The sequence below is a fragment of the Bufo bufo genome, chromosome 6 (genome assembly GCF_905171765.1).
Source record: "Bufo bufo chromosome 6, aBufBuf1.1, whole genome shotgun sequence".
NCBI classification, from domain to species: domain Eukaryota; kingdom Metazoa; phylum Chordata; class Amphibia; order Anura; family Bufonidae; genus Bufo; species Bufo bufo.
The window spans coordinates 387,648,743-387,669,185 of NC_053394.1; the positions used below are offsets into that span (position 1 = coordinate 387,648,743).

At 43.0% G+C, this 20,443-nt stretch overlaps 1 pseudogene; it reads right to left on the bottom strand.

The window, feature by feature from the left end:
* LOC121003527 overlaps positions 1-20,443 on the bottom strand; it is a 1,246,211-nt pseudogene that overhangs the window by 102,077 nt on the left and 1,123,691 nt on the right.

A 20,443-nucleotide genomic window follows, 5' to 3' on the forward strand; every position in this document is an offset into this window, starting at 1 on the left:
TTGCCAGCGCTCCGGGACAGCACAAAAGAGTTGTACATGGCAACCTGCACCAAGTAGACCGCAACTTTTTTGTACCATGCCCGGGTTTTGCGCATTGCATTATATGGCTTGAGGACTTGGTCAGAGAGATCAACTCCTCCCATATACCGATTGTAGTCGACGATACAATCGGGCTTGAGGACCGTTGCCACGGTACCTCGCACAGGGACAGGGGTGATGCTGTTACCATGAATTGTGGACAGTACAAGGACATCCCTCTTGTCCTTATATCTGACCAGCAACAGGTTTCCAGTGGTAAGGGCACGGGTCTCACCCCTGGGGATAGGTACCTGGAGGGGGTGGGCAGTGAGGCCGCGTTGATTTTTCCGCATGGTCCCACAAGCGGATGTGGATCTGGCGGCGAGGGACTGGAACAAGGGGATACTAGTATAAAAGTTATCCACGTAAAGGTGGTAACCCTTATCTAGCAGTGGGTGCAAAAGGTCCCACACAAGTTTCCCGCTAACACCCAGAGTGGGGGGACATTCTGAGGGTTGAATACGGGAATCTCGCCCCTCGTACACACAAAGCTTTTAGGGGGAACATACTGGCGGAAAATGAGTCTCCCCTTGAACGCAATGAGAGCCTCATCAACCGCGACCTCTCTTCCAGGTACATAGGCCTGTATAAATTTGGCCCCAAAGTGATCGATGACCGGCCGTATCTTATACAGACGGTCATAGGCAGGATCACCTCGGGGGGGGGGGGGGGGGGGGGGGGACATGCTGCATTATCTGAATAATGCAGGCATTTCTGGATGGCCTCAAACCGGGAGCGTGTCATGGCCGTACTGTAAAGTGGGGTCTGGTAGAGGAAGTCCCCACTCCAGTAATGCCTGACACTAGGTTTCTTGACTAGGCCCATATGCAGCACGAGGCCCCAAAATGTCCTCATCTCGGCTGCACTGACTGGCGTCCAGCCACCGGGCCTAGCCAAAAAGGAGCCCGGGTGTTGAGCAACGAACTGTTGGGCGTACAGGTTCGTCTGCTCCACCATTAGATTTACCAGTTGGTCACTGAAAAAATGACTTCAGTGAAGCCCACTGTGGAAATCTGGATTCCTGGTTGGCCTTCAAAATCAGGAATCACAGGCTCAAATCGCTCTGGGGTACACCAGACAAGTTCACCGGCAGGGGGCTCCGGTGAATTTAACTGGTGGGCCGGAAAACTAGTACGAGCCCCAGAGCTGCTCGTACTAGGGTGGGCCACAGGGTCCCTAACATGGCGGTCCCCTTGCTCCGCCTGGCGGCGTCACGGCCACCTTGGGGGCTCATCATCATCGCTAGATGATGAGGAGGACGCGGATGACAACAGGAAAGTGGGGTCATCCTCGTCCTCACTGGGACTCTCGGACTCGGAGGCAAGCTGAGCGTATGCCTCCTCGGCCGAGAACATCTGGCGGGCCATAGGGGAGTGTGTGTCTGCGTGTGTATGTGCGTGCGTGTAAATCTTTATTTGGTGTGCGTGTGTGTGGGGGCACGGGTATTCGCGGACTTATCCCTAAAACTAACAGAAAAAAAAAGACTAATTAAAAAAAAGGGCAAAAAAATTGAAAAAAATAGTAAAAAAAAATAAAATCTAAACCGCTGATCAACTGTCCGAAGTTGATCAGCGATGGGGTGTGCGATGCGCTAACAGTGGCCAGACGCTAAGAGTGCCAGCCACCCCAAAAAAGTGCCTGCACCCCAAAAAAGTTGGGGGGGGAGGGGGGCAAGCAGCAGCACCCCTGGGGGGTCTAGGGTCACACAGCTGTGCTGTGGACCCCAGACACCCTACTTAGGGTGATGCAATAAAACTTTTTTTCACAGTAACTTTCCCTTTATTATCCCTGCCTAGCCCAACCTTTCCCTGTACTTTCCCTAATTACCTGCTTATCAGATGGGGGGTGCTGGGGCACAGATTGGGTCCTGGGGGGCAAGGATGGGTGCTGGGGCACAGATGGGGTGATGCTGGCTCAGATCCCACCGACGTGCAGGCATCCCACCTCTCTCCTCGGGCTCCGGAGACAAAAGGAGGAGGAGAGGAGCGCTGGCAACATTTGAATCTCCCGCCGGCCCACCCACCTACCAATCAGAGGCAATCCTGAGAGGTCATGTCACCGTCACCTCTCAGGATCGCAGGATGGTGATTGGTGGGGTAAAATCACACCACCGATCACCATCCTGTTCCGGGTTATCGGGTCCTCAGAGACCCAAAAAACCCGGAAACGCAGAAAACCGCAGGTCTTAATTGACAACATGAAGGGGTCACAGGACCCCCCAGCGCATCTACCCAAGGTGCCTGCTCAATGATTTGAGCAGGCACCAGGTTCCGATCACCGCCCGCCGGGCGGCGGTGATCGGAACTACACATGACATACCGGTACGTCATGTGTCCTTAAGTACCAGGACAACATGCCGTACCGGTACGTCATGTGTCCTTAAGAGGTTAATAAATTTTTTTTTATTTTTTAACCATTTAACTCCTTAAAGGGGTATTCCAATCTTCATGATCATATTGTATTTGATTATATACCCCCAGTGAACATTTGACTAAATATATTGCATTCTCCTACTCCATTGTTTATAGTCGCTGCCCATGGATACGACCACCGCTTGCCTGCCGCATCCATTGGCCGCGCTTGCGCAGATGTTTCCCAGGCTTTCAGCGTTCAGCAGCGCAGCCCGGATCTCCTCAGTGAAAGGTGAGTTCAGGGCTGCGCTGCTGTGTATAACTGTGCCGGCCACACCCCCCTACCCTTCAATTTCGGGATGGCCGTATTGATTAAAAATTTAATTCTTGGAGCGAAGTCATTAGTGGGCAGTGCGCCCTCCCCCTCCTTTCCCCCCATCATTGGTGGCAGCGGCAGTTCTGATCGGAGTCCCAGCAGTGTAATGCTGGGACTCCGATCGGTTACCATGGCAGCCAGGACGCTACTGAAGTCCTGGCTGCTTTGGTCATTTACTCTGCAGCAATATACTTACCTGCGCTGTGGCCGCCCGGCGCTCCTTCTTGTAACTCGTCACAGGTCTGTGCGGCGCATTGCTATAAGCATAAGCAATGCGCCGCACAGACCGGTGAGTTACAAGAAGAAGAAGCGTCGGGTGGCCACAGCACAGGTAAGTATCTGGAGGCACTTGGGGGGCTGATGGAGGCACAATGGGGGCAGATGGAGGCACAGTGGGGGAAGATTGAGGCACAGTGGGGGCTGATGGAGGCACAATGGGGGTTGATGGAGGCACAATGGGGGCTGATGGAGGCACAATGGGGGCTGATGGAGGCACAATGGGGGCTGATGGAGGCACAATGGGGGCTGATGAAGGCACAATGGGGCTGATGGAGGCACAATGGGGGCTGATGGAGGCACAATGGGGGCTGATGGAGGAACAAAGGGGGCTGATGGAGGCACAATAGGGGCTGATGGAGGCACAATGGGGGCTGATGGAGGCACAATGGGGCTGATAGAGGAACAATGGGGGCTGATGGAGGCACTTGGGCTGATGGAGGCACAATGGGGGCTGATGGAGGCACAATGGGGGCTGATGGAGGCACAATGGGGCTGATGGAGGCACAATGGGGCAGATGGAGGCACAATGGGGCAGATAGAGGCACAATGGGGGCAGATGGAGGCACATAGGGGGCAGATGGAGGCACATAGGGGGCAGATGGAGGCACAATGGGGGCAGATGGAAGCACTATGGGGGCAGATGGAGGCACTATGGGGGCAGATGGAGGCACTATGGAGGCTGTTTGAGGCATATTGGGGGCTTATGGAGGCATATGGGGGCATATGGGGGGCAGATGGAAGCATATGGGGGGCAGATGGATGTAGCAGGGCTGAATATGCTGCTGTTCAGCCATAGTTCTAGTGGGGAAGGGAATAGACAGATGTAGCAGAGCTGTATATGTGGTGGGTCAGCATCAATGCTGGTGGAAGAGAGAAACTGATGTAGCAGAGCTGTATATGTGGCGGGTCAGCATCAATGCTGGTGGAAGAGAGAAACTGATGTAGCAGAGCTGAATACGCTGCTGTTCAGACACAGTTCTAATCGGGAAGGGAAAAGACAGATGTAGCAGAGCTGTATATGTGGCGGCTCAGTATCAATGCTGATGGAAGAGAGAAACTGATGTAGCAGAGCTGAATACGCTGCTGTTCAGACACATTTCTAATGGGGAAGGGAATAGACAGATGTAGCAGAGCTGTATATTTGGCGGTTTAGAATCAATGCTGGTGGAAGAGAGAATCAGATGTAGCAGAGCTAAATAAGCTGCTGTTCAGCCACAGTTCTAATGGGGAAGGGAATAGACAGATGTAACAGAGATTTACAGTTGTGTTCAAAATTATTCAACCCCCACTGAAAATGAGTGTTTTGGCCAGTTTGACATTGATTTTGATCATTTCAGTCATCTTGTTTACAATTAAATCAAAGAGGCACTTGTAAGTCAGACAAATATAACATAACATTTATAATGAAATAACCACAAATGTATTTTCTGTGCTCACATCATTATCAGTTTTATTCAACCCCCAAGTGACATTCAATCTTAGTACTTAGTACAACATCCTTTTCCAGTTATAACAGCTTTTAAACGTGAAGCATAGCTTGACACAAGTGTCTTGCAGCGATCTACGGGTATCTTCGCCCATTCTTCATGGGCAAAAGCCTCCAGTTCAGTCACATTCTTAGGCTTGCGCGCTGCAACTGCTTTCTTTAAGTCCCACCAGAGGTTCTCAATCGGATTTAAGTCTGGTGACTGCGATGGCCACTTCAAAATGTTCCAGCCTTTAATCTGCAACCATGCTCTAGTAGACTTGGAGGTATGCTTGGGATCATTGTCCTGTTGAAAGGTCCAACGTCTCCCATGCCTCAGGTTTGTGACGGACTGCATCACATTTTCATCCAATATCTCATGGTACTGAAGAGAATTGATGGTACCTTGCACACGCTGAAGCTTCCCTGTACCTGTAGAAGCAAAACAGCCCCAAAGCATGATTGACCCCCCACCATGCTTCACAGTAGGCAAGGTGTTCTTTTCTTCATAGGCCTTGTTCTTCCTCCTCCAAATATAGCGTTGATCCATGGGCCCAAACAGATCTAATTTTGTTTCATCAGTCCACTGAAAACTTTTGTGGTTTGTCCACATGACTTTTGGCATACTGCAGTCGACTCTTCTTATTCTTTGGAGACAGCAAGGGGGTGCGCCTGGGAGTTCTGGCATGGAGGCCTTCATTACGCAGTGTGCGCCTTATTGTCTGAGCTGAAACTTCAGTACCCACATCTGACAAATCTTTTTTCAGTTACTCAGCAGTCACACGGGGACTTTTCTCCACTTTGCGCTTCAGCTAGCGCACAGCAGTCGAAGTCAGCATCTTCTTTCTGCCACGACCAGGTAGCGTTTCACAGTGCCCTTTGCCTTGAATTTGCGAATGATGCTTCCTATGGTGTCTCTTGGTATGTTTAACATCTTTGCAATCTTCTTATAGCCATTGCCCTTCCTGTGAAGAGAAATCACCTCTTCTCTTGTCTTCCTGGACCATTCTCTTGACTTCACCATGTTTGTAAACACACCAGTAAATGTCTAGAAGGAGCTGAGTATCACAGTCCTTTTAAATCTGCCTAATTGGTGCTTATTATGCTTGATTGCTGCTCCTTGACATCCACAGGTGTTTTCAATACCTGATCGAAAACACTTGAATGAACCTCTGTTCTTAAGAGTGGTAGTCTTTAAGGGGTTGAATAATTTGTGTCAATGAAGAAATCACAAAAAAAAAACATTTAATACTGTATTACAAAAAAAGTTGGTCATTTTAGTTGCATTTGGTTCTTTAAAAAGTCCTTGTAAGATTTCATTCTGAACACAATTACAAATGTACACTAAATTCCCTAAAACCCTTTACAGCATTGGGGGTTGAATAATTTTGAACACAACTGTATATTTGTGGAGGGTCAGCATCAATGCTGGTGGAAGAGAGAATCAGATGTAGCAGAGCTGAATAAGCTGCTGTTCAGCCACAGAACTAATGGGGAAGGGAATAGACAGATGTAGCAGAGCTGTATATGTGGTGGGTCAGCATCAATGATGATGGAAGAGAGAAACAGATGTAGCAGAGCTGTATATGAGACTGTTCAGCCACAGTGCTGGTTGAAGAGATAAACAGACACATGTAGGTGAGCTGTATATGCAGCTATACAGATACATAGTGTAATGTTTATACACAACTGGAGTACAGCTTTAATGGAAACAAATCTGCATCAATGCTGGTGGGTGGGGGATGGTCATGTTTTATGGGAGACAAAAGCACAGATTATACATTTACTAGCTGACAAGCTTTTGAGCTAATGTATAATATGGAATTATATTTTTTGATAAACAAAATGGGTTTGTAAGAGATCAGTCAGAGATTTTGTGTGTAAGGGTCCTTTCACACGTCCGCAAATGGGTCCGCATCCGTTCCGATTTTTTGCTGAACGGGTGCGGACCCATTCATACTCTATGGGGACGGAATGGATGCGGATTTGCGGAGCGCGGCCCCGATCTTCCAGTCCGCAGCACCGCAAAAGATAGAACATGTCCTATTCTTGTCCGCAGCTGCGGACAAGAATAGGCATTTCTATAGGGGGTGCCGGCCGGGTGTGTTGCGGATCCGCAATACACCACGGACGTGTGAATGGACCCTAAAACTGTGCAGAACAGCCACGTGTTACTGTACACTTAGCTCACTTCACATGGCTCTCTGATTCCCCCAGCAGGGGTAGGGGCCTCACAGACACTGCAGGCTGCCAGACTGATGAGTCATACTCTTCACATGAACTAGCACGCAGGGACTGAGTTCTCAGTGTGATGTCATAAGGAGGTGTGGCCGGCCTTCACTCTAGCTGCCTAAACCCGCCCAGCCTTAGCAGCAGAAAACCAGGAAGTGAACAGCAGAGTGACTGCAGGTGAGGATGAATTTGCAAGATGGCAATACCCTTTAAGGACACAGCCTTATTTCACCTTAAGGACCTTTAAGTGGTGATAACTTTAAAACGCTTTGACTTATCCAGGCCATTCTGAGAGTGTTTTTTCGTCACATATTGTACTTAATGACACTGGTAAAATGGATTAAAAAAAAAAACATTTTTATTTATAAAAAAAATACAAAATTTGCCAAAATTTTTGAAAAATTAGCAAATTTCCAAGTTTCAATTTCTCTACTTCTATAATACATAGTAATACCTACAAAATAGTTATTACTTTGCATTCCCCATATGTCTACTTCATGTTAGGATCATTTTGGGAATGACATTTTATTTTTGGGGGACGTTACAAGGCTTAGAAGTTTAAAGGGAACCTGTCGCCGGGATTTTGTGTATAGAGCTGAGGACATGGGTTGCTAGATGGCCGCTAGCACATCCGCAATACCCAGTCCCGATAGCTCTGTGTGCTTTTATTGTGTAATAAAACCGATTTAATACATATGCAAATTAACCTGAGATGAGTCCTGTATGTGAGATGAGTCAGGGACAGGACTCATCTCAGGGTAATTTGCATATGTATTAAATCGTTTTTTTGATGCAATAAAAGCACACAGAGCTATGGGGACTGGATATTGCGGATATGCTAGTGGCCATCTAGCAACCCATGTCCTCAGCTCTATACACAAAATCCCTGTGACAGGTTCCCTTTAGGTAAATCTTGAAATTTCTCAGAAATTTTCAAAAACCAACTTTTTAAGGACCAGTTCAGGTCTGAAGTCACTTTGAGAGGCTTACATAATAGAAAGCACCCAAAAATGACCCCATTCTAGAAACTACATCCCTCAAGGTATTCAAAACTGATTTTACAAACGTCATTAAGCCTTTAGGTGTTCCACAAAAAATAATGGAAAATAGAGATACAATTTAAAAATTTCACTTTTTTGGCATATTTTCCATTTTAATATTTTTTTCCCAGTTACAAAGCAAGGGTTAACAGCCAAACAAAACAATATATATGGCCCTGATTCTGTAGTTTACAGAAACACCCCATATGTGGTCATAAACAGCTGTACGGGCACACGGCAGGGCGCAGAAGGAAAGGAATGCCAGACTGTTTTTTTTTTTACACCATGTCCCATTTGAAGCCCACCTGATGCACCCCTAGAGTAGAAACTCCAAAAAAGTGACCCTATTTTAGAAACTACGGAATAGGGTGGCAGTATTGTTGGTACTAGTTTAGGGTACATATGATTTTTGGTTGCTCTATATTACACTTTTTGTGAGGCAAGGGAACAAGAAATAGCTTTTTTTTTTTTTTTTTTTTTTTTGTTATTTACAACATTCATCTGACAGGTTAGATCATGTGGTATTTTTATAGAGCAGGTTGTCACGGACGCGGCGATAACTAATATGTATACTATATTTTTATTTATGTAAGTTTTACACAATGATTTCATTTTTGAAACAAAAAAAATATCATGTTTTAGTGTCTCCATATTCTGAGAGCCATAGTTTTTTCAGTTTTTGGGTGATTATCTTAGGTAGGGTCTAATTTTTTGCAGGATGACGGTTCGATTGGCACTATTTTGGGGTGCATATGACTTTTTGATTGCTTGCTATTACACTTTTTGTGATGTAAGATGACAAAAAAATAGCTTTTTTTACACCATTTTTATTTTTTTACGGTGTTCACCTTAGGGGTTAGGTCATGTGATATTTCTATAGAGCAGGTTATTACGGATGCGGCGATACATAAATAAAAAGTATAGATATTAGGTAAGTTTTACAGAATAATATCATTTTTGAAACCAAAAAAATATCATGTTTTAGTGTCTCCATAGTCTGAGAGTCAGTTTTTTGGCGATTATCTTAGGTAGGGTCTCATTTTTTGCGGGATGAGTTGACGGTTTGATTGGCACTATTTTGGGGTGCATATGACTTTTTAATCGCTTGCTATTACACTTTTTGTGATGTAAGATGACAAAAAATAGCTTTTTTTTTTACACCGTTTCTTTTTTTTTTTTTTTTTTAGGGTGTTCACAGGCCATATGATATTTTTATAGCGACGGTCAATACGGACGCGGCGATACCTAATATGTATACTTTTTTTAATTTACTTAAGTTTTACACAATAACAGCTTTTTAAAAAAAAAATAATTATGTTTTAGTGTCTCCATATTCTGAGCCATAGTTTATTTTTATTTTTTGGGCGATTGTCTTAGGTAGGGGCTAAATTTTTGCGGGATGAGGTGACGGTTAGATTGGTGCTATTTTGGTGGGCATACGCCTTTTTTAAAAAAAAAAAATTTTTTTTGATTTTTCATCAACAAAACATTCAGAGTATACATCTCTGAACACAGACTGACAATATGAGAGCAAAAGAAAAATTTAAAAGCAAACATAAGGGCATATAGTATACACTGATATAGTGCAGATCAAATACACAATCAATATATAATGATATATTAAAGCACCACTCCCACGTAAAGTTATGAAGAGTTCACAGACCTGAGCGACAGACGACCTAGCGTTCCCTTCAATTGTCCCACTAGATACCATTCTGTAAGTGTGAACGGTTTTATAATCAGCTGAATTTCTGCACTTGACATACAATGTTCAATAAACGGTTTCCATTTCTGAAATAGCCCTTTAGCCTGTTTTTCCTTTGTCGCAAGAGAGTTCAGCCTTTCCATAAAAAAGACACGTTTTAATTGTTCTATTATAACCTGTAACCCTGGAGTGTCCACTTGAAGCCAATGCTGCAGGAGACTACGTTTCACTAACATACATATCGTATGAAACAACCGGGGTAACTGTCCTACCTCTCCCTCCTCATAATGGAATAAATATAATTTGGCAGACAATGGAAACTCCCTTTCCCAGATCCCCCGGATCAAGCTCCCTACGTCCTTCCACAACCTTTTACTCATGGGACATGACCAAATTCCATGCAATAGATCCGAGAAACTTAGTCCACATTTAGGGCAATTTGTAATCCTGTCTGGTTTAGCTGGATGAGGGGGAATATTAAAGCCATAAATAGCCCTATACATAAGTCTAACCTGAGTGTCCCTCCAAGACTTATTAACTACATGTCTCCTAACCACCTCCCATCCTTTTATTATCTTCTGCTCAATATCCCCATCTTCTAATTGCTCCGCCCATTTACCTAATAAATTATTCCTATCCCTAGTCCCATCCTCTCTCCTCATATCAGCATAAATTGTAGAAATTGAGATCTTCCCACCTCCCAAGTCTAAAATCTTATCCAAAATATTTTTGCAAACTTCCTTCTGCACCCACACCAACTGATTTATTACTGACACCTTCACTTGAGACCACTGAATAGTTTGAAAGGAAGACAGAGAACTTAGTAATCAATTCCTCTCCAGATAGCCACCTAGGCTCCGATTCATGTAATAGATGCTTCACATACAGAATCCCTTCCCGTCTCCATTCTTCAAACAGTTTATTCCTATTACCCTGCAGGAATTCAGGATTATTCCATAATGGAAGATGCTTGGAAATTCTGTACGACAACCAGTACTTTTTCCTAAGAATCCTCCATGTAGCTATTGTGTCCTTAAACAATAAAGATTGCTTAATCCATGTAGGAATCACCTGCAACCTTGAATGCAGCAGCGCCACCGGAGACCAGGGAGCACAGAATTCCTTTTCCAACATTAAAGCTGAATAAAAGTTAGAGCCATTTATCCAGTCACATATATGCCTTGCCATGCAGGCCAGATTGTAATTCCTGATGTCAGGAAACGCAATCCCTCCATGTTCAATACCCTTCGCTAGGGAACGCATTGAAATTCTGGGCCTCTTACCGTGCCACAAGAAATGCTTGAATGCTTTTACTAATTTAGAGACATCTTTATGTTTTAACAGAACAGGGATGGTCTGCATAGGGTAGAGTAATTTGGAGACTGACATCATCTTAAGATGATTCCGCCCCAACAACGACAGCGGAAGATCCCTCCATCTCTGCAACTCCTGAACTATTTTGTTTATCAGCGGATCATAATTCAGTCTATATATGGACTCAGAAGTAGTTTCGACTTTAATACCTAGGTACGTTATGTAAGAACGGGCAATTGGGATACCCCCTAGATCACTTCCCGCCACCCTTTGCCCTCCTCCTTTTAAAAATAAAACCTCACCCTTAGATCTATTTATCTTCAACCCAGAAAGTTTTTTAACCCTTTTTTTTTATTTATGTAAGTTTTACACAATAACAGCTTTTTTAAAACAAAAAAAAAATTATGTTTTAGGTGTATCCATATTGTGAGCCATAGTTTTTTTTATTTTTTTGGGCGATTGTCTTAGGTAGGAGCTCATTTTTTGCGGGATGATGTGACAGTTAGATTGGTACTATTTTGGTGGCGGAGGAGGTGAGGGCGCACTGCGCCACCAATGAAAATTAACGTTTAATGCAGATACAGGAGGCGGGTGTGGTGGCAGAATCACATAGCCTGCACCCGACGTCTATGACAGGGCGCTGCGATCAGCGGCAGTTAACCCCTCAGGTGCTGCACCTGAGGGGTTAACTGCCGCTGATTGCAGCTCCCTGTCACAGGCAGGGTACCGGCTATGTGATTCTGCCGCCGGCACCCGCCTCCTTTAATAAACAGTAATTATCATTGGTGGCGCAGTGAGCCCCGCCACCCCAGTATTAAAATAATTTGAGGTGCAGTGCACCCTTCCCCTCCCCCCCCATATTAAAATCATTGGTGACAGTGGCCACAGGGTCCCCTCTCCCCTCCTCACCCATTGGTGGTGCAGTGGCCAATGTGATCGGAGCCCCAGCAGTGTAATCCTGGGGCTCCGATCGGTTACCATGGCAGCCAGGACGCTACTGAAGCCCTCCATGGTAATCTCGCTGCTGCTGTGTGTACTATGCACAGGGCAGTAGGGAGAGTGTGAGATCCTATTCACCCTAATAGAGCTCTATTAGGGTGAATGGGACAAGGGATTAAAAGATCCCAGGTTCTGGCCCCTAAGGAGGAAATAGTTATTAAATAAAAAGTAAAAAAATAATATATTAAAGTATAAATCACCCCTTTCACAATTTTATATATAAACAATAAATAAATATATCACATATCGCCACGTCTGAAAAGTCCAAACTATTAAAACATTAAAAAAAATAAACCCCTGGTCCTCCCATAAATAGAATAGGACTGTTCGATTAAGGGCCGGACGTTCCATAAAATGCGAAATGCACGCAGCTTTGTTTTGGTGTTTTTATTTTTTCGCGTGGTATCAAATGGTATCGAGTATCGCAATACTTTTTGGTATCGTGACAACCAGGTGCGTAACGTTCGCGGTCGCAGAGGGTGCGACTTCGACTGGGCTCGGCAGGGGGGGCTCACTGTGCTCACATGTAATGGGAGCGCTATGACGGGGCCCAGCATGATGTACAGTGACAATACCGGGTCCCGTCAGAGCGCTCTTCAAACATGTACAGTCGTGGCCAAAAGGTTAGAGAATTAGATAAATATTGGAAATTGGAAAAGTTGCTGCTTAAGTTTTTAGAATAGCAATTTGCATATACTCCAGAATGTTATGAAGAGTGATCAGATGAATTGCATAGTCCTTCTTTGCCATGAAAATTAACTTAATCCCAAAAAAACCTTTCCACTGCATTTCATTGCTGTCTTTAAAGGACCTGCTGAGATCATTTCAGTAATCGTCTTGTTAACTCAGGTGAGAATGTTGACGAGCACAAGGCTGGAGATCATTATGTCAGGCTGATTGGGTTAAAATGGCAGACTTGACATGTTAAAAGGAGGGTGATGCTTGAAATCATTGTTCTTCCATTGTTAACCATGGTGACCTGCAAAGAAACGCGTGCAGCCATCATTGCGTTGCATAAAAATGGCTTCACAGGCAAGGATATTGTGGCTACTAAGATTGCACCTCAATCAACCATTTATAGGATCATCAAGAACTTCAAGGAAAGAGGTTCAATTCTTGTTAAGAAGGCTTTAGGGCGTCCAAGAAAGTCCAGCAAGCGCCAGGATCGTCTCCTAAAGAGGATTCAGCTGCGGGATTGGAGTGCCACCAGTGCAGAGCTTGCTCAGGAATGGCAGCAGGCAGGTGTGAGCGCATCTGCAAGCACAGTGAGGCGAAGACTTTTGGAAGATGGCCTGTTGTCAAGAAGGCCAGCAAAGAAGCCACTTCTCTCCCAAAAAAACATCAGGGACAGATTGATCTTCTACAGAAAGTATGGTGAATGGACTGCTAAAGACTGGGGCAAAGTCATATTCTCCGATGGAGCCTCTTTCCGATTGTTTGGGGCATCTGGAAAAAGGCTTGTCCGGAGAAGAAAAGGTGAGCGCTACCATCAGTCCTGTGTCATGCCAACAGTAAAGCATCCTGAGACCATTCATGTGTGGGGTTGCTTCTCATCCAAGGGAGTGGGCTCACTCACAATTTTGCCCAAAAACACAGCCATGAATAAAGAATGGTACCAAAACACCCTCCAACAGCAACTTCTTCCAACAATCCAACAACAGTTTGGTGAAGAACAATGCATTTTCCAGCACGATGGAGCACCATAATAACAGTGATAACTAAGTGGCTCGGGGACCAAAACGTTGACATTTTGGGTCCATGGCCTGGAAACTCCCCAGATCTTAATCCCATTGAGAACTTGTGGACAATCCTCAAGAGGCGGGTGGACAAACAAAAACCCACTAATTCTGACAAACTCCAAGAAGCGATTATGAAAGAATGGGTTGCTATCAGTCAGGAATTGGCCAACACTGCAAATACTGACTTTTTGCATAAATGTCATGTAATTGTTGATAAAAGCCTTTGAAACAAATGAAGTGCGTGTAATTATATTTCACTACATCACAGAAACAACTGAAACAAAGATCTAAAAGCAGTTTAGCAGCAAACTTTGTGAAAACGAATATTTGTGTCATTCTCAAAACTTTTGGCCACGACTGTAGATGTCTCGTTTCCATGGTTACGACCACCCTGTAATCCAGCTTCGGTGGCCGTGCTTGCACACTAAAGAAAAAAGAAGAACTGGCTTCTCTGGTGGCCGGGACCATAGGAACGCAAATGGAATGGAAAAATTTGTCTAGCCAGCAAAGGAAGCAATACGGATAATAATAATACATTAGTAAGTGCCTTGTATTAACTTTCTCGACATGATAAATGTAATTTCTGAAGTGAGACAACTCCTTTAAGGGCGCACTACACATAAAACTATATACACAGAATATATACAATGGTCAGCTATGTAAATACAGGTGATGGTACAGTGAGAGTTAACAGAAAAAAGTCAGTTACCAGATACATATGATTACAAAGTTGTAATCTTGTAGAATTCTTGGATGATATAATCCTTAGCTGTAGTCACAAGGGAGGCAGTGAGGACAGAGAGTTTCTAGGTCCCTCCAAACATGACACCCCATGACCCTGCACAAGCATTTAAACTTTACCACCCCCCCCCCCCCCCCCCAGGAAGATCCCACTCTCCCTCCTTTTGGCTTGGCAGCCAGAGATCCAAAAACCCATTATGGATCCTAGCTCCTCATCGGATGTAGTTCTCCGTATCTGCCAGCTTGTCCGAGTCACGTGTGACATGTAACCAAAGGGTCTGCTTTGAAGCAGGACCACCTTTGGAGCCCGTTTCCTCTGCCAATTCCCTTCACCTGAGCAAATGGGCAGGCATTAAATCCTAACTCCACATATTCCAAATATATATATTCAAAATCTTTATCAGAAATATATTTCCATCTGCTTAGTTTTATTTTAAATATCTATCAATTAAGGAACAAAGTCATCTGAATCAGAAGGTCGGCAATCTTTATTTCCTGCCGACAGTGAGACAACCAAATAACACACAATACAATGTTGTCAAGCTCTGCTAAGCAGCTGTCTGATTATACTAGGAGTCCAGGCGTTCTATACAGTTCTTTATGTAAGCAATAAAGAAATAAGCTTTATAATAATAATAATAATAATAATCTCTATAACTAGGCAGGTTAGTCGATACTTTGCATAGAACATATAACAGGATATTTCTATAGAATATGACAGGATGATGAGGCAGGATGTTCTATAAACTGTTAATCCAGATGTTATCTGCAGTTGTGCTTTATTACCCAAGTCAACAGTCTTTACAAAAATCACTTTGTTAACCCTTAAAATGTTATGAATTTCAAAAACTTTTCCAACATGGTGTAGTGGATAAATCCGGTTATGTCGGAGCAGCTTCAACTGAAGCGATTGGTCCCCACCTCGTTCTAAGGCATAATGAATGGATCTGTGGGGTTCTGGTTCCAGAGCTACCGTAGACCAGCTGATTGGTGGGGGTACCAGGTGTCATCAGGCCATTGATATCACATTACTGGAAAACCCCTTTAATGACATACTCATTATAGTCATTTAGAGCATGGGGCAGTTTAATGGTCCAAGCATCATTTTTACTTCTTGTGTAGCCCACCAAATTTTTGCTATTGTTTTTACATGTCACAAAGGGGTTCTTTATTAATATGTTTCTGGAGATTTTTTTAAAATCTTTGCTTATTCTTTAAATTTGCAAATTGACACCAAAATAAATTGTTAAAATTGGTTCTCGGTTTTGGTCATTTTAATAGTTTTTTTTGTTTCATGTGAAAAGTCCTACTATGTTGACGGTTTCGGCAGGTGTGGACTGTTTTTCTATTTTTTTCTCACTTGTATTTTATGATAGATTTTGATACTTTTAAAATACCATACATTTTGGCAGGTGGGACATTTACACTTATTTTTTTTATTTTGCAATTTTCTTTATAACTGGGGCTTGTGATGGCACAACGACCCTGCCTGGCAAGGTAGAAACCACTATGTGCACAAAACAAGCAATCACTGACAGAATATATTATGGGGCAGTGTCCAAAACCATCTGTAATAGTAAAGAATCACTACCCCCCCCCCCCCCTCCGATCTATCGTCATTACTTCTAGAAGTACAGATGTAGTAAGGGTTAACACACAAACTCTTAACTCTAATTTATTAACTGAAAATGGACACAAATGTAACATATTTAATGAATATATTTTATATCATGTCATCTTTAATTATAAAACTAAAGAATCCATAGCTGGTGGGACATACAATAAAAAAAATAATCAAGGATTCCCACTGGTAAATTCATGTGAGATGAGTGAACCACATGACTTCTACAAATACAGGGGTGGCGGGGGCCCCACTTGTTGGATTTATCTACAGGTACATTTTGGTCAGGGTGTACAGATTAAGAAGATATTTCTCTAGGAAGACGAGTAATGGCCTCTATGTAATGAGGCAATCCTAGCAGGGGTCACTTTTTGGGAGATCTTGCACATTACTGATGACATGTGTCCAGTAAGACCAGAGCTGACAGTTTTTTTTAATGTTACAAATACGTATAGGGTAGAACAGACCGGGGCTGGAATAGACAGATTATTATCCTATTATATTAGGCCCTGGTTTTGTGCTTCAGGTATGGCTGAAAGATACATTACTCCCATAGATTTATTGTGTGTCACGCAGACAAGCTTACTCTTATCAGTGGTAGCCCCTCTCTCTATTACTACCCCTGTGCTGTCCCATGCTCAGAGGTAGGTGGAGCGTCCTTAAAAATGATCTTAGGGTTTTAGGTCACAAGCTTAGGGCAAGGACCTCAAACGTAGTGTTTTCCAAAATACTACCTCTACCACGAGCCACACAAGAAAGGCAGTGGGAGATTAGGGAGGCTAACAAGTGGCTCAAGAACTGGTTTAGGAAGGAGGGGTTTGGGTTCCTAGAGAACTGGGCTGACTTCTCTGTCGACTACAGGCTCTATCGTAGGAATGGGCTGCACCTCAATGGGGAAGGGGCAGCTGTTTTGGGGTAGAAGATGGCTAGAAAGTTGGAGGAGTCTTTAAACTAGGGACTGGGGGGGAAATTACGTTATAGGAGGGGAAGATAGTGGGGCAAGGTAATAGAACTGGGGGAGGAATGGAAGGAGGGAGTAGAACAGTTCAGAAGGAAAGGTGTAGGGTAAAAAATATACATAAACCTCTTAATTGTATGTATACTAATGCCAGAAGCCTGACTTATAAAACTGGTGAACTGGAATTAGTGATGTGTGAGGAGGACTATGACATAGTGAGAATAACTGAGACATGGCTGGATGATAACTATGACTGGGCGGTTAATGTACAGGGTTACAGTCTGTTTAGAAAGGATCGTCAAAACCGGAGAGGGGGAGGGGTCTGCCTGTATGTAAAGTCCTGTCTAAAGCCCACAGTCCGAGAAGATATAAGCGAGGGACATGAACATGTGGAATCACTGTGAGTAGAAATACATGGAGAAAAAAAACCAATAATAAAATACTAATAGGCGTTTATTATAAACCACCTAATCTACCAAAGTCCACAGAAAATCTACTACTAAACAAAATAGACGACTTTAACTACCTAGATATAGACTGGAAAACTGAAACCTGTACATCTCATAAAGGAAACATGTTCTTGGCAATAACCAAAGACAATTACCTTTCCCAACTTGTTCTGGACCCGACTAGAGGGACGGCCATACTGGACTTAGTATTATCCTTCTACAAGACATTCGGCATCTCCTGGCTAGGTAGAATAGCGATTTCCAAGATGATGATCCTACCAAAAATCCTCTACACCTTCAGAAATCTACCAATATACATCCCACGGTCCTTAGAAATCTCCAAACCATTAACACAAAATGTATATGGAATGGAAAGAGTCAGGGTCAAATCTAGTATTTTGTTTTCACACCTATACAGAGGGGGAGTAACCTACCCCTCTCTTTCCTTATATAATAAATCATGGATATTGTCTCAACTGAAATTACTATGGATAAAAGATACCTATAAGAGTTGGGTACAAATTGAACTTGGGTTGCTGAAAAATTGTGACATTTCGCATCTGTTACATGCACTTCTCAACTTTATACCACTACATAAAGCTCCTTTTCCATCTTCTACACTTCATGCTATAATTAAGGTGTGGTTTCATACAAAAACCCATGAGCTCTTCAACCCTATAGATATACTAGACAGACCCATAAAAGGTCTTTGAAATATTTATCCCTGACTTTTCCGTATCGAATTGAAATAATAAAGGTATCATTTACCTGAGAGACATAGGAGGCCTTGATCCTCTCCCATTCCCCATACTAGCCCAAAAATACCACCTTCCAGAGTTAGACTATTTCATGTATATACAACTGAAACACCTGGTCAAATCCACAAACTTCAAAATCTCTGCCATCTCCATCACTAATGAATTTATGGATGAATAATCCTAATTCTAATTCCCACAGCATCTCTTTCTGCTACAAGACTCTATTGCTAGAGGAAATAGACAAATCGGATTCTATCATAAGTAAATAGCATTGCGATTTAAACCAGGTATTTCAAGATGACCAATGGAAGGCAGCCCTTTCACCCATAACAAAACTCTCCAAATGTACGTCACATCTGGAAACTCACAGGAAAATATTTTACAGATGGTACCTCACCCCTTCCCAATTGTCTCATATATTCCCGGATACATCCAATTTGTGTTGGAGATGTAGGAAGAAAGAAGGCACCTTCATCTATATGTGGTGGGACTGCAGTCCCATAAAGGGTGTTTGGATTCAGGTTTTCCAAATGCTAATCAATCTATGCCTATTCCCACTCATTCCGGATCCTGCCCTAGCTCTATTATCATTGGGTATAGATACATTTACCTTTCTACATGCTACCATTATCTCTCATGTGTGTATAACAGTAAGACACAAAATTGCCTCATCATGGAAAACTCAAACTCCTATACATACATATCTCTACTATTATTAAAATGGTTAACGAACAGTGTTGGTATGAGAAGATGTCTGCCTCGGCATTCCATTACTTAAATAAACAGAGTTAGATCGGAAATCTGGACTTCATCCACATTTTACTCACCAACTTCTTAAGTGCTCCTATACAATCCAAGTATCTTAATGTGTACTGATATATATAGCAATGTATTTTCAATGCGTATACATTACTATAAATATTGTCTTTTCATTATACTAAGCCCTTACTCCTTTCATCTACCACATAGATGATCTGACTCTCGATAACTGCCTTGTGATATAACAGAATATAACTACATACTTGAGGTTATGATATATCCCTCCAGTTACTTTGTTATTATTGTTTTTCTTACACTATAAAAAAACTTGTAAACTGCTGCCATGTCGGGTACCATTTTCCGACCTAAGGTATGTAACTGAAAATATGGCACACCAATAAAAATTATGTTTAAAAATAAAAAATTGCCATCTGGTCCCAGCAATTTGTCTTAAACCCCCGTATCCTAAGAGAGTTAAGTAATGTCCCTTATTTCTGATATTTAAGGACTCTATACTGACAGGGGGTGTTCCACAGGATTGGTACAAAGCAAATGTGGTGCTAATATTCAAAAAGGGTCCAAAAACAAAACCAGAAACTATAGGCCGGCAAGTTTTACATCTGTCGTGGGTAAACAGTTTGAAGGTTTTCTAAGAGATGCTATCTTGGAGTACCTCAATGAAAATAAGCAAATAACGCCATATCAGCATGGCTTCATGAGGGATCAGTCATGTCAAACTAATTTAATCAGTTTCTATGAGGAGGTAAGTTCTAGACTTGACAGCAGCGAATCAATGGATGTCGTATACCTGGACTTCTCCAAAGCATTTAACATTGTACCTCATAAAAGGTTGGTATATAAAATGAGAATGCTTGGACTGGGAGAAAATGTCTGTATGTGGATAAGTAACTGGCTCAGTGATAGAAAACAAAGGGTGGTTATTAATGGTACACACTCATGGGGTCACTGTCACTAGTGGGGTACCACAGGTGTCAGTATTAGGCCTTATTCTCTTCAATATATTTATTAATGATCTTGTAGAAGGCTTGCATAGTAAAATATCAATTTTTGCAGATGACACTAAACTGTGTAAAGTAATTGACACAGAAGAGGACAGTATACTGCTACAGAGGGATCTGGATAGATTGGAGGCTTGGGCAGAGAAGTGGCAGATGAGGTTTAACACTGACAAATGTAAGGTTATGCACATGGGAAGGAATAATGCAAGTCACCCGTACATACTAAATGGTAAAACGCTGGGTAACACTGACATGGAAAAGGACCTAGGAATTTTAGTGAACAGCAAACTAAGCTGTAGAAACCAGTGTCAGGCAGATGCTGCCAAGGCCAATAGGATAATAGGTTGCATCAAAAGGGGCATAGATGCCCGTGATGAGAACATAGTCCTGCCACTTTACAAGTCACTAGTCAGACCACAGATGGAGTACTGTGTACAATTCTGGGCTCCTGTGAACAAGGCAGACATAGCAGAGCTGAAGAGGTTTCAGAGGAGGGCAACTAAAGTAATAACTGGAATGGGTTGACTACAGTACCCTGAAGGATTATCAAAATTAGGGTT